At 47.2% G+C, this 16,069-nt stretch overlaps 1 protein-coding gene across 3 annotated transcripts in view; it reads right to left on the bottom strand.

Annotated features, from left to right (window-relative positions):
* Sting (transmembrane protein sting) overlaps positions 1 to 16,069 on the bottom strand; it is a 399,550-nt gene that overhangs the window by 37,829 nt on the left and 345,652 nt on the right. The window lies entirely within an intron of this gene.

The following is a 16,069-nucleotide window of genomic DNA, read 5'->3' as shown; positions in this document are numbered from 1 at the left end:
TTGATAAGAACCAAAGATGCAGGCCAAAAACTGCTGACACATCAAAGAAAGTGTGCGGCCGCTTGTTCCCAATGCCCATATTTGACAAGGTTTGCGTTTGGATGCATACAATCTTCGGTGTGTGGAAGTGTTGTCACAAGCATATGTACCTCATTTTTTTAGTGGAACGAGCATCAAGTGACACTCTTGTATTTTGCACCGCACTTCCGGTTCGCCTCCCGAGATTACCGGGGCTGAAATTAAAACGAAATCAGAAAAAATAGAGAAAATAGTACAGTACAAAATTCATGGGCTTCCTTATAGATATGATATCAGAGCATAAGTTTAGTTGCAATTTGAGTTACTGAAGTGTCCAGAATAATTAGAATTAGAAACCACTGATTACCCTACACTAAAGCACAGAATCGTAGATTTTTAGAGATCTGCCACACGAGCATGAGTTTGGTGAAATTCCTTGAAACCCAGAAGTAGAAAGCAGAAGTAATGACGTCACTAATGACATCACACAGAAGAAGGATGCAGGACATTTAGGCGGTTAATTAATGGAAAACAGCTGCCTGGCATAGACTGAACACCTGCCTAGCAGAGGAGATGTGACGCCACTCCCTCGACTCTCGCTCTCGCCTGTTTCTGACCGGCTAGCTTGCTCGCAACAGCTGTGCACGCCCGCTCGTTACAGGCACCAAAGAGGGCGCATAAGGTGTGCTTCGTGCGCTGCTCGCTACGGGGCCACGCCCCACCAGGTGGCGTGCGCTGTGCTTCCTGCTCGCCCTCCATCGCTCCTCGCCCGGATATTGTGCCAGGGGAAAGACGTTTACTCGTTTAACCCAAGCACCAAGGCCAAGGTGCGAGTGCCACAAAGAGACACCTAAGTCAAAGATTAGGGTCGCCAATCATTCTTTAATTTCATAGGCTTTCTTTTTCATTAGAAACAATGTCCGCATGAATCCTAAATTACGCTAAATGCTGTTATCAGTCATTTTTTAATGTCCAAGACAATTTTCTTCAATGACATCGCATTGATTGAGGAAGTTCATAAAGTTATCTAATTGAATGTATTCATGCTCAATGGACAACAAATGATCACAGTGACCCCCAGAAACACACACCAACAAACAGTGAACTACGTTCATGTAAATGTCATCTGGTAATTTTTCACTGTGCGTGACATTGAATGGGAATGGCAGAATACAGCTGAATAAATGTGAAGTTACTTCCCTGGTCATTGCATGTTTGCCAGTATTCCAAGACGCGTGTCGACAAAGAAAGCTCCAATATTTTCTAAAACAATAAAGGGATTAAAATGTTTACTGGTTTTTCCATCTGTGTCATCGACCAGTATATTGCACAAGCTCGATTAGTCGGGCTTACTTGCGGCTTTGCCACAAACCCCATAAAGCCAATGTAAAGCAGCAGCACTATTTCGTATGCCTATAGATGATTTATTATAGCTTCCGGACTCGATCTGCGGGAACGCGTCATGAACATTGTCACCACAAACATAATTTCTATTTTTTGAGTTTTCACCAAAATTTTACGACCGCCATTTGGCTGCTAAAGTTCAGTAAAACGTGCACTTTGCATCCCTGGCTTGCGTTCAGCTTTAATACCAAATTTAATACCAAAACTGAACAGCTATAAAGGGGCTCTGAAGCACCCCTCAGGTTTGGTAAAAAAAAAAGCAAAACAGTCCGTAGATGGCATATGCTGCTGTGAACATCTCTGCCAAATTTTGCAGTTGTGCGAGGCACACACATCTCGCAAGTACAGCGCGAAGTCCCCTTCCTCTCAAGCGATCTCTTTCAAACAGAAGCCTGCTCCTTGCTCTTTCTTGGACGGTTTATTTTTAATATAGCGGATGCCTATACGTGACTGCTATTGGCCAAAGCTGACACAAATTAAGAAGGGTACTTGGATCAGTGCACTTCTTCCAATTGTTAAAGTGTATATTTATTGACGCAGTTTAATAAACAGGCTCAATTAAGTGAAAATATTGTTACGGGGATGCGGAGAGTATAGAAAGACTATATTTACAGTATACATACAGGATGCGTCAGACTAGTTAAGATGGCTGACCACCAACAACACGTAGCAGCCAGCGTCTCCGATATTCTCCCTCTCTCTTCTTTAATCCTTCCGCAACAGGACCTCCGGGTGGCGAAGCGCCATCTCGGCGCATGGTCGGCGAAGAATTGCTAGCAAAGTGTGGCTTCAGCCACGAAACGTGCACGACGTCAACAGGAGTATGACTTGAAGCTCCATGAAAGTGTAGCGGCGAAATCTCGTAATTTACGTCGTTAACTTGGCGTAGGACTTCATACGGCCCTGTGTAGTGAGAGAGAAGCTTCTGGGAGAGGCCAACCTGACGACATGGTGACCAAAGGGGCACCCAAACACCTGGCCGGAACTTAACATCGCGATGGCACCGGTCATAGCGCTCTTTTTGTATACGCTGCAAGGCTAATAAACGAGATCGGGCGACTTGATGTGCCATGTGAGCGCGATCGATGACTTCACGAACGTACTCAGTTGCAACACGCGGCACAGAAGGGAGGATGGTGTCAAACGGCAATGTGGTGTCGCGACCATGCGCACAAGAGATAAAAGGGCAAATATCCTGCGGTGACATGTCGGGACGAGTTATATGCGAACGTCACGTAAGCCAGCGTGGCGTACCAGTCGTGGTGATCGTTGCAGACGTAAATCGGCAGCATCTCTGTGATTGTTCGGCTGAGACGTTCCGCAAGACCGCTCGTTTGTGGGTGGTAGGCGGTGGACGACAGCTTGTGCTCAGTGCACAAGAGCGGAGTAGGTTGTCGACAACTCGAGATAAGAACGAGCGGCTGCGGTCTGTAAGTAGCTGTCGAGGTGCACCATCGTGGAGAATGAGGTCGTGGAGGAGAAAATCGGTGACGTCTGTTGCACAACTAGACGGCAACGCCTTTTTTATTGCATAGCGGTTCGCTTAATCAGTAGTGACGGCGATCCACTTATTCCATCTAGTCATCGTCGGAAAAGGGCCAAGCAGGTCAAGGCCTACACGAAAGAACGGTTCAGAGGGAACATCAATAAGATGGAGACGCCCGACTGGTGCTAGGGGAAGTATCTTTCGGCGCTGACAGAATTCACAAGTTGCGACATAACGACGCACACAGCGGTAGAGACCCAGCCAGAAGAACCGGCGTCGTAAGTGGTTGTATGTACGAAAAACCCCAAGGTGTCCCGCCATCGGTGCTCGTGAAGTTGCTCGAGAATGACGGATCGCAGATGATAAGGAAGGACAAGGAGCAACTCAGGGCCGTCAGGGTTGATATTGCGGCGGTAGAGGATGCCGTCTGCAGCACGAACATACGGCACGTGCCGTCGGTGTGGACAGATTGCACTCCGGCGATGATGGACTGTAAGGATGCGTTGCGTTGTTGTTCAGCGCACATGTCGGTCATGTGAGTTAAAGCCACCACGCAGGTCACTGGATCATGCGTAACAGGATCAGGAGTATCCACGGGGTGATGCGAGAGACAGTCAGCGTCCTTGTGGAGGCATTCAGTCTTGTAATGGACACTAAATGAAAATTCGTGGAGCTGCAAAGCCCAGCGACCAAGCCGTCAAGTCGGGTCCCGAAGGGAAGACAGCCAGCAGATTGCGTGATGGTCTGTGATTACCGAAAACGTGCGACCGTACAAATATGGCCGGAACTTAGCCACAGCCCAAACTAAAGCCAAGCATTCCTTCTCTGTGATGGAGTAATTTCTCTCGGCAAATGACAGCAGGTGGCTGGCGTAAGCTATCACGCACTCGGTACCACTCTGATGTTGGGCGAGAACAGCGCCGATGCCATGGCCGTTTGCGTCAGTGTGAACTTCGGTCGGTGCAGATGAATCAAAGTGGGCAAGTATAGCAAGGGTGGTCAGAAACCCGATGAGCAGCGAACACGTGAGCCTGCTCCGGGCCCCATGAGAATGGCGTTGTTCTTCTTTAGAAGAACTGTCGAAGGCCGACCAACGTCGGCGAAGTTTTTGACGAAACAGCGAAAGTAAGAACACAGGCCGACGAAACAGTGCACGTCAGAAGCAGAATGTGGCACAGGGAAACTGCGTACGGCGCGAAACTTTTCCGGATCTGGTTGGACACTGGATGCGTCAACAAGGTCTCCCAACATGGTAATCTGACGGCGCCCAAATTGACACTTCGTGGAGTTCACTTGAAGGCCGGAGTTTCGGAAAACTGCAAGAATTGCAGCGAATCGGGTAAAGTGGCTGCTAACGTGGGAGAAAAAACAATAACGTCGTTAAGGTAACAAAGACAGGTGGTCCATTTGTAGCCTCGCAGAAGAGTCCATCATACGTCCAAATGTCGCAGGAGCATTGCATAGGCCAAAGGGCATGATTTCAAACTGATATAAGCTATCCGGCGTGATGAAGGCAGTCTTCTCGTGGTTCATTTCATCAACTGAAATCTGCCAGTAGCTAGATCGAGATCGATGGACGAGAATTATTTAGCTCCGTGCAAGCAGTCCAAGGCGTCATCAATGCGCGGTAATGGGTAGACGTCCTTTCGTGTGATCTTGTTTAAGTGGCGATAATCGACGGAAAAACGCCAGGTACCATCTTGCTTTTTGACAAGGACGACAAGCGAAGCCCAAGGGCTAGCTGATGGCTCGATGACCTCTTTACGGAGCATTTTGTCTGCTTCTGATTGGATGACTTGACGTTCAGCATGCGATACCCTATAGGGAAGCCGACGAATAGGATTCGTGTCTCCAGTGTTTATACGGTGGTGAACAACAGATGTTTGGCCTAAAGGCCTGCTGCCGAAATCACAGATGTCACTGTGCGTTTCAAGCAGGAGACGTATGTCAGTTGCCTGCGCAGAGGTGAGGTCAGATGCAATCATTTTCGCGAAGCCACTCGTTTAGAAACACGAGCTCTGAGCTGCAATTGGCGCTAATAAGCCACTCTCGGCATTCAGATTTTCAATGTCAACCTCGGCACCCCTAGAAACGTTGACCAAGAACATGCCGGCCGGAATCACATGAGGGGATAGGCTGAAATTCAGAAGCGGTAGAACAACGTCGTTATTAGTAACCGTGACCAACGTATGCGGAACAGCAACGTTCCGGTTCAAAAGCACGTCGATGATGGGGCGAAGCACATATTCAGTCAGGAACCTGTGACTGGGTGGTCAAAGTGACATAAGTAACTGCCTCAGGTGACAGACGCACATCGTGAAGCGAGCAAAGCGCGGTGGGGCGTGGCTCGGAGCATCGGCCAGTTGAGGCAGTTCCAACTAAAGAACGCTGGTCGCGCTGTCGATGAGAGCAGAATCAGGGGATAAAATGGCCAATCCAAGGTTAACGTCATGAGGGCAGTTGTCGATCACAGCAAAGAGAACAGAAGTAGGGCGCCGGCTATAACTAAACGCGCAGTACACATTCCAAGAACAAGCAGCACGCTGCCGTAGGCCACACAAAGAACTCGGAAAGCTGCTGGGGTGAGGACCTTACTTAAACGTCTACGTAGGCTAGCACTTATCACAGATACGTGGGCTTCAGTGTCGACGAGTGTTTGGACAGGTACGCCATCTATTTTAACATCTATTACGCTTCTCCTTGTGGGCACAGACAGGATTTGCTGCAGTAGTAGGCAATGCAGCACCACCTCCGAGGGCTGCATTTCTTAGTTTTCCGACAGGGTGCGGCCAAATGGGACGAAAGGCGACGTGTCTGCGGTGAACGGGAAGATGTGCGACGTGTTTGTGGCGAATGAGACTGGTGGCTGCGCGGCGATCGTAAGCGACTGTACCATGTGTTCCTAGCAGAGTTGTCGGCGCTGTTAGACTCGGCGGAGGGCGAAATGTTGCGGGCATTTGCATCAAAACGGCTCAGGTTGGTCGGCGTGTGAGGTGTTGAGGCCCACGAGTTGCGACAATATCAGGCGCACGACCAATGCCGCGACAGGTGAAACAGATCGGCTGGTAATCCACAGTTCTCCACTCAGTCGGGTTGCGATAACGCGGAGAGAAGCGTAGCGGTGGAGCGAAAATAGTAGAAGGGCATTCGTTAGCTGTGGGATTGGCGACAGCACGTACAGAATGTAGACCAATGTTTTCAAGTTCCTGGCAAACGATGGCTTGTATGAGAGGAATAAAAAAGTGGTAGCATCAGCGCTACGCGAACAGAAAGTTGCGGGCGCCATCGCATCCAGTTCATGCCAAATGACTCGAACCGTCCTCTGATGGCGATGCATGCTGCTGTGCGGGTTGATCTTGACACGTCGACATTGCGGCAGTGTTGGGAAGTCTGGTGAATGAGTGTAAGACGCGTCGGCTTTTTGCCCGCTCGAATAGTCGGAACTCTTTAATGATAGCATCAACTGTAGAGCAACTTTCGCAGATGAGCAGATTTAAGGCATCGTCAGCAATTGCCTTAAGCACGTGCCCGACCTTCTCAGCTTTTGTCATTTCGTGATCGGCTTTACGAGAAAGTGCCAGCACGTCCTGGATGTACGAGACATAGGACTCCATGGGGGATTGGGCACGGGAGGCAAGTTCCTGCTTTGCGGCAACTTTAAAGCCGGATGGTTTGCCAAAAAACTCTGTCAACTTCTCTTTGCATTGATCCCAGCTGGGTAGCTTCTCTTCGGGGTTTTAGAACAACAGGTTAGCTAGCATTAGCGTTGGGTCCGATCTGTTGATCCCACTCACGCGTTCATACATAGCCACCCACTCTTCGACGTTGGCGCCATCGGTCCCGCAGAAAGTTCCAAAATCCTTGGGTTGCACAACCACTACCGAGGTGACAGCGATGTAGCTGACAACAGTGACGTTGGAGGTGGCAACGACATTGATCCTGCGTGCTCACCGTCATTCATGGTGCGGTGATGCGACGTCTACTGCGGAGCTCCGTTTTCAGCCGTGGTAGCCCGCACCTCCTACCAGTATGTTACGGGTATGTTGCGAGTATAGTAAGACTATATTTACAATATATATACAGGACGGAGTAGGAGCAGTTCAGATGGCTGACCACCAACACGCAGCAGCCAGCATCTCCGATCTTCTTCCTCTCTTTTCTTTCATCCTTCCATAACAATATGCTTTCGAGTTTCAATAATTACATACTTCCGGCAGATGCCGACTATCATCTGTTCACGCTTGGCGGCGGTCACTCATGTAGGAATTAAACTTTGGCCACTCTACTTATTGGCATTCCACAAGGGGCTGTGCTCTCACCCATGCTATTCAATTTAGCAATGTGCAAGGTTGCAAGAAATCTGGAGAAAATTGAGGGTATACATTATGTGATATATGCCGACGACATAACCATATGGAGTGCCAAGGGCAATGTAGGACAGACAGAGACCAGATTACTGGAAAGTTTATATGTTGTAGAGAACACACTGAAAGACATGGGGTTGAAATGCTCGGCAGACAAATCAGAACTCTTAACATTAAACATCGCAGAAAAGGTCGTAAACAAAGAGGTTACGTTCAGGAAGATGAGCCGAGAGTGCGCTTATACTCATGAAGGCTCCGCAATCAGGCTAGTTGAAAAAATCAAGGTTCTTGGGTATCACATAGACGGAAACAATACTAACTATAGAACAATACAACATATCTCGAATAAAACAGATGAAGTCATTAGGTTACTAAGGAGAAATGTAGAATAGACAGAGGCTTAGGAGAAGACAGCGCTTTGAGGCGGATACACGCCTTTGCTCCTGTCACTTCATTTATTAAATCTTCTTTCTGGGCGAGTTGGTGCATACTTGACATAAAAATTGTAACAGCGCAAACACATGCAACCACAAAGTACCAAGGACGAGACTTCAGAAGATAAAACTAGGAACACGAAGAAAAGGTGACCGTCGGAGGACCGACAAGCCATTGGTTGTGCCGTACCTGCACAAGACTTCACACAGTCTCTAGAAGGTAGCCAACAGGCATGGGGTGTCCGTTGTTTTTTCGGCACCCAACAAGCTGGTACAGTTATGCCCACGCATCTGCAACTCGAAAAAAAGAGGTTGTCAGCTGAAACATGAGAAGCCATTGATCAAGTGTTCCACAGGAGTGGTATACGCCATTCCCTTGAAGTGTGGAAAGGCTTATGTCGGCCAAACCGGCCGCTGCATTAATGAACGCTTGGGGGAACATGCCCGAAATTTAAGCAACTTAAGGGACAAGTACGCACATTTGGTTGCGCACGTAATTGCATGCACAGGTTGCGAGGCTCGATTGGGAGAGACGAAGATTCTCGGTAAGAGTGCAGACGCGACGGCGCGGGTCAGTTTGGAAGCGTTTCACATACAGAAATATGGCAGCAGGTGCGTAAGCACCCCCTCTGTGTCGCTTTTTGCTGCAGAGCTTCAGTTTTTGGAAGCGACCGTTTACTCATTGATTGTATCTTACCATCCATTCCCTTCTTTTCTATATTTTTTTTCTAATTTTCTTGTTTTCCTGCGCCTGATTCCGTTGTCTGCCGGCACGTTCGTTCACCGATGCGCAATGTCACTTTCCCCGATTGTATCACTCCCTCCACCCTTCACTTCTGCCTTTCCCCTTACATAAGGTATCTGTATTCTGTCAATAAAATTTAGTTGACAGTCAGCGCTTGTGTCTCGTCCTTGGAACTTTGTGGTTGCATGTATTTGCGCTGTTACAATTTTTATGTCACTTCATTTATGTGGCTGGATTATTCAAATGGAAGCAAGCAGAACTTAACAAACTTAATGTGATGCTCAGGAAGCTCGTTAAAGTAGCCCTAGGGATACCCAGTAACGGTGCAACCGACAAACTCATGAGTCTAGGGGTGCACAATACAATGGAGGAAATCGCGGAGGCCCAACAGCTAGCGCAACACAAAAGATTGACAAAGTCACGAGCAGGCAGGAACATATTACAGGCAATAGGTGCAGAACTGAATACATCAAGGAGCCCAATAGAGGCTGAAGTAGAATTAAGGACTGAAGTTAGGAACAAGATCAGAACGAACCCTCTCCCCCAGAAACATGCATCCAGAATATAATGTTGAAAGGATAAAATCAAGAGCTACAGCAATCTTGCAGGAAATAGAGCAGCAGAACCAACTGGCAGCTATATTTGATGCTGCCTGGGTGAAAGGTAAAGAAGCATATACCGCCATTGTATCAAATTATCAAGGGAAAGTGCAAGACGCTCTCGCTATTTTTACCAAGGACCCCATGGTGGCGGAACAAGCTGCAATTGCTCTAGCCATCAGGAGTAATAAATGGGCCTGAATTTACAGTTATTCGAAATCCGCTGTAAAGTGTTTTGATAAAGGATACGTAGCTGGAGTTGCAGCTAAACTTTTTGAAAACATTGGGATTATGAAAACTGAAATCCGATGGTTTCCTGCGCATATGGGGAAAGTGGACGAGACTCGGGTAAACCTCAATGAGGTTGCTCATGACTTGGAACGAGGACTTGCTAACAGTGACAGTCACAACCGAGCCATTCACCATCAAGCCAGGGAACCTAGAGATCATTTAACAACATACAATGACGTTACCAAACATTACTATTTAGGACGCAGACGATTCCCATTGCCACATTCAAAACTGAACAGGGCTCAGGCAGTCTCACTGCGCTTATTGCAAGCGGGTACATATCCCACACCGTACACCATTAATAAAAGATATCCAGAGGGGGAGATGAAGATGGACTGCAACGATTGTAATGACATCATTGGAATCAGACATATGCTGGCGGGGTGTCCCGCGACTCTCCCCAACCTCGTTGAAGAATGGACACAGTGGGAGAAAAGTATTCAAAGCCCATTGTTTCAGGACGAACTAAGGGCAGTCCAGAGGGCCCTTGATGTCGCTGAATGGCTTGGCCTGACAGTGCCAACGTGGGAGCGGCCCGCCTTGGCTTAAGAAGTCGAGCCTTCGGACCTTATTACAATAAAAGTTTTCACACACACACACACACTCTACTTATTGGTGGTGTAGCCATCGGGTCTCGCTAATTTTGACTAGTTTTGAACACTAAACCAGCCTCGAACCATGCAAAATTTAAGGTCAGAACCCACGCACACTTGCCAGTGCGCGCTCACTCCTGGCCACTCCTGGTTGGACGCCTTGGCAGGCTTCGCTTCGCAATGACTGAGCTATTGATAGCACTTCAATATGCGCAAGTTCGATGTGACTGCTATCTGTCGGTCAAGCTGGTACAGGGCAAAGCCGGTCCGCACCCCGTAGCGCAGCCAGACAGGAGCATATGAGCACGTGCCCGAACTCTAGCCCTGTAATACACAAAGCAAATGCTGCTGTTGCATGTAGCTTGCTGTCTGCGACGAAGCGCAGACACTGTGGCCGCCGCGGGATGTCGCGATGAGTCCACTGGCTCAGCACACTCCGGCTCCTTGATGACAACTACACTTGGCAGAAATGTTGTGGGCGTGCCCCGCTCCACCGTAGCCTTCATATTGCAAGGCATTGAAGAAGGAGTGGAAGTAGCATGAAGGGCGCCGTTTGACTGCCAACAACTCAACTTCTGTTCAATGCATTCAAGTACTTATTTCGGCAAAGTATTTCTGAAATAGCCTAGTTTAACTTCCAATGCATTTCTCGATAAAAAGTTGCTTCAGGGTCACTTTAATACCAGCTTGCGCCAGTGCGTATGTGCCAGTAGGTGTGTCGCTCTTCAGTGAACATCTTTGATGCCAGCTTGGGTAACTAGGTACGTGCCGCTAGGAATGGGGCACTCTAAAATGACGAATAACACCCTTTTCAACTTTTTTTAATGCTGATCGGAATCGAACCCAAACCACAAGGGTTGCACAAGCGCAGCAACCGGACGCGTTAGCAGGCTGCGCCACAAATGCGCTGGGTATGCGCCGCTCTGCTATGAACACCTTTCGCACCAAAACTTTAACGAGCTGTGCCATGAATGCACTGGGTATGTGCTGCTTTTCAAAGAACATCTTTCCAACTCAGATCACTGCGTATGTGCCTCTGGGTGCGCGGCAAGTGAGGCAACAATTCTAAAGTGTTCATAGGCACCTGTGCGCCATGCTTCTAATCTCAGAGGCCATGTGTGGACTTCTCGGCAGTGCCATTAGATGGCGCAGCATGTCCAAAAAGAAGCGTCAGAGAGGATCCCAGTTACCACTTAACATGTTTACAGCATGACCGCGGAGTGTCATGCATTTCGGAGGCCACGAGCACGCTTTGCAGAGGCAAAGCTAGATTCCACCAAGTGTTCTTAGGGAAGCACAAAAGAGGACTCCCACTGCAGTAACTGCCTCGCACATAACTCGTTTTTGACTGTGACAATAGTTTGTGCCGCCATTTAATTCAATGTAGTACCATCAACAGTGATTGTGAGATGGGTTCTGCCAAATCTTTTTAATGATTCAGTTTATGTTGCATTTAAATCGTGAAATTCAGCAGCAGTGAGGCCCCATGCCTGCTTAGCAGAAATCTAAGACAAGCATCACCCGAGTGTCACACCTACTTGTATTGCCAAAATGTGGCACAAAATATATGGGGTTCCTGTTAAGTTACTTGAAACCTCCCTTTAAGAGTGTGGAATTTTACTAGTGTTACAATTTTGGGCACAAATGCCTCTAAAGTGATCCTATTCCCAGGATTTCTGCCCAGCAGATTTAAGTACAATATTACCTGTGTTAAAAATTGCTAAAGCCAATTTCTGCAAGTGAATTATATTTTAAAAAATTAGTGAATATTCTTTGTCAGCTACATATTAGTTGCAATTTGGTGTGAAATTAATATATATATTCAAGTATTACGCCTGAAACGGCTGAATTTGTGCTATTTTCATATCTGAGCTTAAAAAAATTTGTTCGAAACAACAGAAGTTGCCGCGACATTTCACTTTGTGAACGCAGGTTACACACAAGCATGAGGGTGCTATTCCCTTTTTTGTGCAATCCGCATAGAATATTTTAAAATTGCTTTGATTGTGGGTAAATGTGGCGGTTTCTTCAAGGCTTGTATTTTATTTTGTATGCTTTACGTCTGGTTTTCTGTTCTTATAGGGTAAAGTGCCATTAGGAAAGATGGTAAGGCACTGTAAGGAAATGCATAGTTTTTGTCATTTCAAGCAATTTGGTAATGCACTATTCACACGATTGATTTTCCCCTTCTCATTCTTCCTCTGCTGGTGTCTCCTGGGCACACCAAGCCCGCGCTATTTGCCGGACTTGTTCAGCTTCTGCCCGGCTCTTGGTGAGGACTTTGGGGTGAGTCAACTTGCATTTGGCCTGCCGCCGCTTGCGTCGCTCCTCCGTCCTTCTTGCTCAGCGCTCAGCTTCCCGATCACGAGATAAACCAGGGACATCCGTAGCGCACAAAGAACCCTTAGCAACTTCCAGAGGAGGTGAACCCAGTGCACCTCCACCTACCTTCTTCCTCCACGTCACTTCGCCTCCTTTCTCCTTCCCTGCTTCGCTCAACGCCACCTAGACTTTCCTATAGGTCGTGTTGCTTTGCCGTGCGCTCAGCGCGCTTCTCCGTGCTTTCCATGGTGCACCATTCTCTTCTCCACCTCCAGGCACCTTCCTGCTCCAGCACTCGCTTCCCTCGCGGCAACACATACAATCTCACAGATTTCACAGACAAGGCAGGTGCTCTTGCGCATAAAAAGAAAGCAAACAAACACACATCCAGTACCGACAGCAGCAATACAGAAACACTGCACACTGCCACACATAAACACACACATACAGTTGCAATCTCTGCATTGAGTCACCAGTGTCTTCGGTTTTATCTTATCGTACCAACAAACACTTCTTTCGTGCAAGGAACGAGTTTGGTAGACTCCATCGTGACATATGCACAAAGTGACCGTTTATTGTATGTTATGAAGAGACAGCATCTGTAAAGCTTTCTGTGCTTCACAGAATAATGTGATCTGTAACTGTAAACTTCTGCAAACTCAAAGCACAGGACCATTATGTTGGTAGTGAACAGCTTCCCTCACTGTGAATCCAGGAGAGTGCTTGCAGGGTGTTTTAGTTGGCCGCGAGCAGCGAAGCTATGTGGAGCAAACAGAGTTATTCATCCTTCACGGTAATGGGGCACTTAATGGGTGGTTGGGCATACGGTGCTACCGTATGTCCTCACAACCGATATGAAATGGCAAGGAATCAAACCAAACAGAAAAAGTATTGCGATAATTTAAAGAGCAGCGCATTACTGATGCAAGCCAGATTGGGATGTCTCAGAAGACAATGTCATAGGAGAAAATTTGCCACTGATGACAAAACTACCATCGAGTGTGCAGATTGTGTGGCGACCATCGGGTAGATTTTGTTAGCGTGTGGTGTAAGCAGTACCAAGTAGTTGTGGACATAGTAACTCTTCCCAAGGCAATGGAATTTAGCGACAGTCAGGGAAGGCTAAATAAATATGCTGTGGAGAAAAGTAACAGACGACTGGAAAATTGGTGGTTAAAGAAGTAGTGAATGTAAAGAATAAATTTTAGGGCAACGGATTACTTTCAGGATTTGTGATTTATGTTAACATGAAGCATGAGTTCTAAAGAAAATAAATTAGGCACAGAAGAAAGGTGAAAGTGCTGAGCTTGAACACATTCACCATGACACATTTTCACAGAGGACGCTCATACAGTAAAACCTCCTTAATTCGGATCTCAAGAGAGAAAAAAAGAAATGTTGGAATTATCCAAATATCGAATTATTGAATAAATAACAAAAACAGCAGTTACAGTTCTTTTCATGTATGCGTTTATTTTGGGAAAAAGTAGGTATGTTCGTTTTTTTTTTTGCAGATAGCTGTTCCATAGATAGGAGTCCACTGTTCCACTCTGTTCCATAGAGAGGAGTCAATGCTATGGAGGCTAGAAAGACTTCTTGCAGTGGCTTCGTTCGCACTTGAAGATAGTTCAATATTTCTTGACCGCGTTTTTTATATAGGCTCCGTATTGAATGAAACAAGTTTTAATTGTTAGAAACAAACACACGGTGGTATACGGCTGCTAGTGCATTGTTGACTGCTATGTACAGAACGGTTTTTCATACATGTGACAATTCCTTCAGTTCAAGCGTGTTGCACGGAGCATCATAGCAGAACTTTTCTGAAACAGACAGAGCATCCATGGCTTCTTTTGCAGTGCGACGCACCATGAGTACATCACACGGGTCTTCTTCATCGGAGGCCTCATCCGCCACACTGAGGGCATCGATGATGATATCATCGCTTAACTGGCCAGCGATTACGACATCGCAACGTAACTGGCAAGCTGAACTTCCGAGGGGAACAGGCCAACAAATGCCCCATCGTCATCTTCCTTCTCTGGCGCCGTAGACTGCGGGCTTTCAAATGTCTTGGCCCGCACAAATCTACTATGTCTAAAACTGTCACCACTTCTGCCAGCGCATTTGCCCACAGGGGCATAAAAATATGTGTCACACTCAAAAGCGTGATGTTGTACTGCTGCTTCCGGTCCATGCAAAGAAGCATGTGCTCTATCACTTGCTTACAATACCTTTTCTTGGCATATTGGAGAATTCCCTGGTCCATCAGTTGAAGGGCAGCGCTAGTGCTGGGAGGAAGAAACACAAGCCGGATTGCCTCCAGTTTCGAAACATTGCAGTGTGCGGTGCAATTGCCCCCCATGAACAGTACCTTGCATTTCTTGGCACTGAAGCGTGGAAAAAGGTCCTGCAGACAGGCACGAAATATCTCTGAATTCATCCATGCTTTGCGATTCGCACAGTACCCAACAGAAAGGTGCCTGATGTAAAAATATCTCGGTTTCAGCGCCCTCTCGATGACGAGAAGTGGAAGGCTCCTTGTGTCCGTTACGTTTGCTGCCAACAGCATTGTCACGTGCTGAGCCTTGCTTGTTTTACTGCCAGTGCAAGGACCCCATTTTATTGTAGTTGCTTTGTCTGGCAACACTTTAAGAAGAGTGCAGTGTCGTCGGTGTTAAAGACGTCGTTCGGGTTGTAGGCTGCCATGTGCACTTTAAGTGCGTTGTTTCGCCAAGCTTTAACAACTTCTTCGTCCATCTCACCCCTCCTCCCGTACACGGTCTTAAACACAAGGCCATGCTTGTATTTAAAACCCGCAAGCCGACCCTCTGACATGTTGAACGAACCTATATTCATTTGGATGCTATAGATCTCTGCTTGCGCACAGATAAGCAGTCCACTCCACAGCAGCTCCATGTCACATCAGCAGCAATATCCACCACAAAAATGCTTCTTGCAGGGGTGGGTGGGCTGCGGTTAGCAAACATTTCCGACTGGCATTAAATTTCTCACTCTCAAAGGCTTCCACTATTTGTGCCTCATCCTTGATGTCTGTCGAGAGCAGGCTTCTTTTTACATCGAAATGGTGCATCACCTCTTCTCTGGAAGTGGTGTCTTTGAGTTTTTTGACAATTCTTACTTCGATTGCTGTCCTTGGCCATGAACTTCGCGTGCTTAGCCGCTACAGCCATAGCAGCAGAGAGCGACAGTGCAGTAGCACCGCACACACTGACACTGATAATACTTGCAATGGATGATACAAAACCTTACCTCGAACGTATAGCAGTGCCACATATCGTACATTTTTGGAAAGAAAATCAGTTTCCAGCATTTCTGGCCCTTGAAAAGTGATGAAAGTAGCAATGCATGCTCCAAAAACTTGTTTCAGTTGTACACCAGCACTGTCATTGGCTTGCCTCCAGTCCAAATTAACCGGTGCATGCACAATTTTGTGCCCAATTAACGAAGGTTTGCTGACACAGCAGGGACGCTGAATATACAAATTAACAGGGGGCAAATTAACACAGTTTTACTGTAATAAAATATCCATGCATGAACAGAAGAACCCGCTGATTGCATTCGCAGTATCATGGAAGCTTTGCCGTGGTGTGGGCATGCCTTACCACTCCCTTTATGTGGATGCCCTCGCGTTGGTGACGGCACAACTGTTTGGTGACGCGTCGCATTTTCACTATCGAGAAATGCAGTATGCGGTTCCAGATTAGAGTATTTTTGTGCCAACTTCACCATCTTCGCAGAGTGCTAGTAACGTTTTCACCTGTCTACTTCAGACGCATCCAGTGCAGAGAAATG

This window comes from Dermacentor variabilis, chromosome 6, assembly GCF_050947875.1.
Source record: "Dermacentor variabilis isolate Ectoservices chromosome 6, ASM5094787v1, whole genome shotgun sequence".
NCBI classification, from domain to species: domain Eukaryota; kingdom Metazoa; phylum Arthropoda; class Arachnida; order Ixodida; family Ixodidae; genus Dermacentor; species Dermacentor variabilis.
Note: the sequence above shows the minus strand (reverse complement) of the source record. Positions and strands in the feature narration are given on the sequence as shown.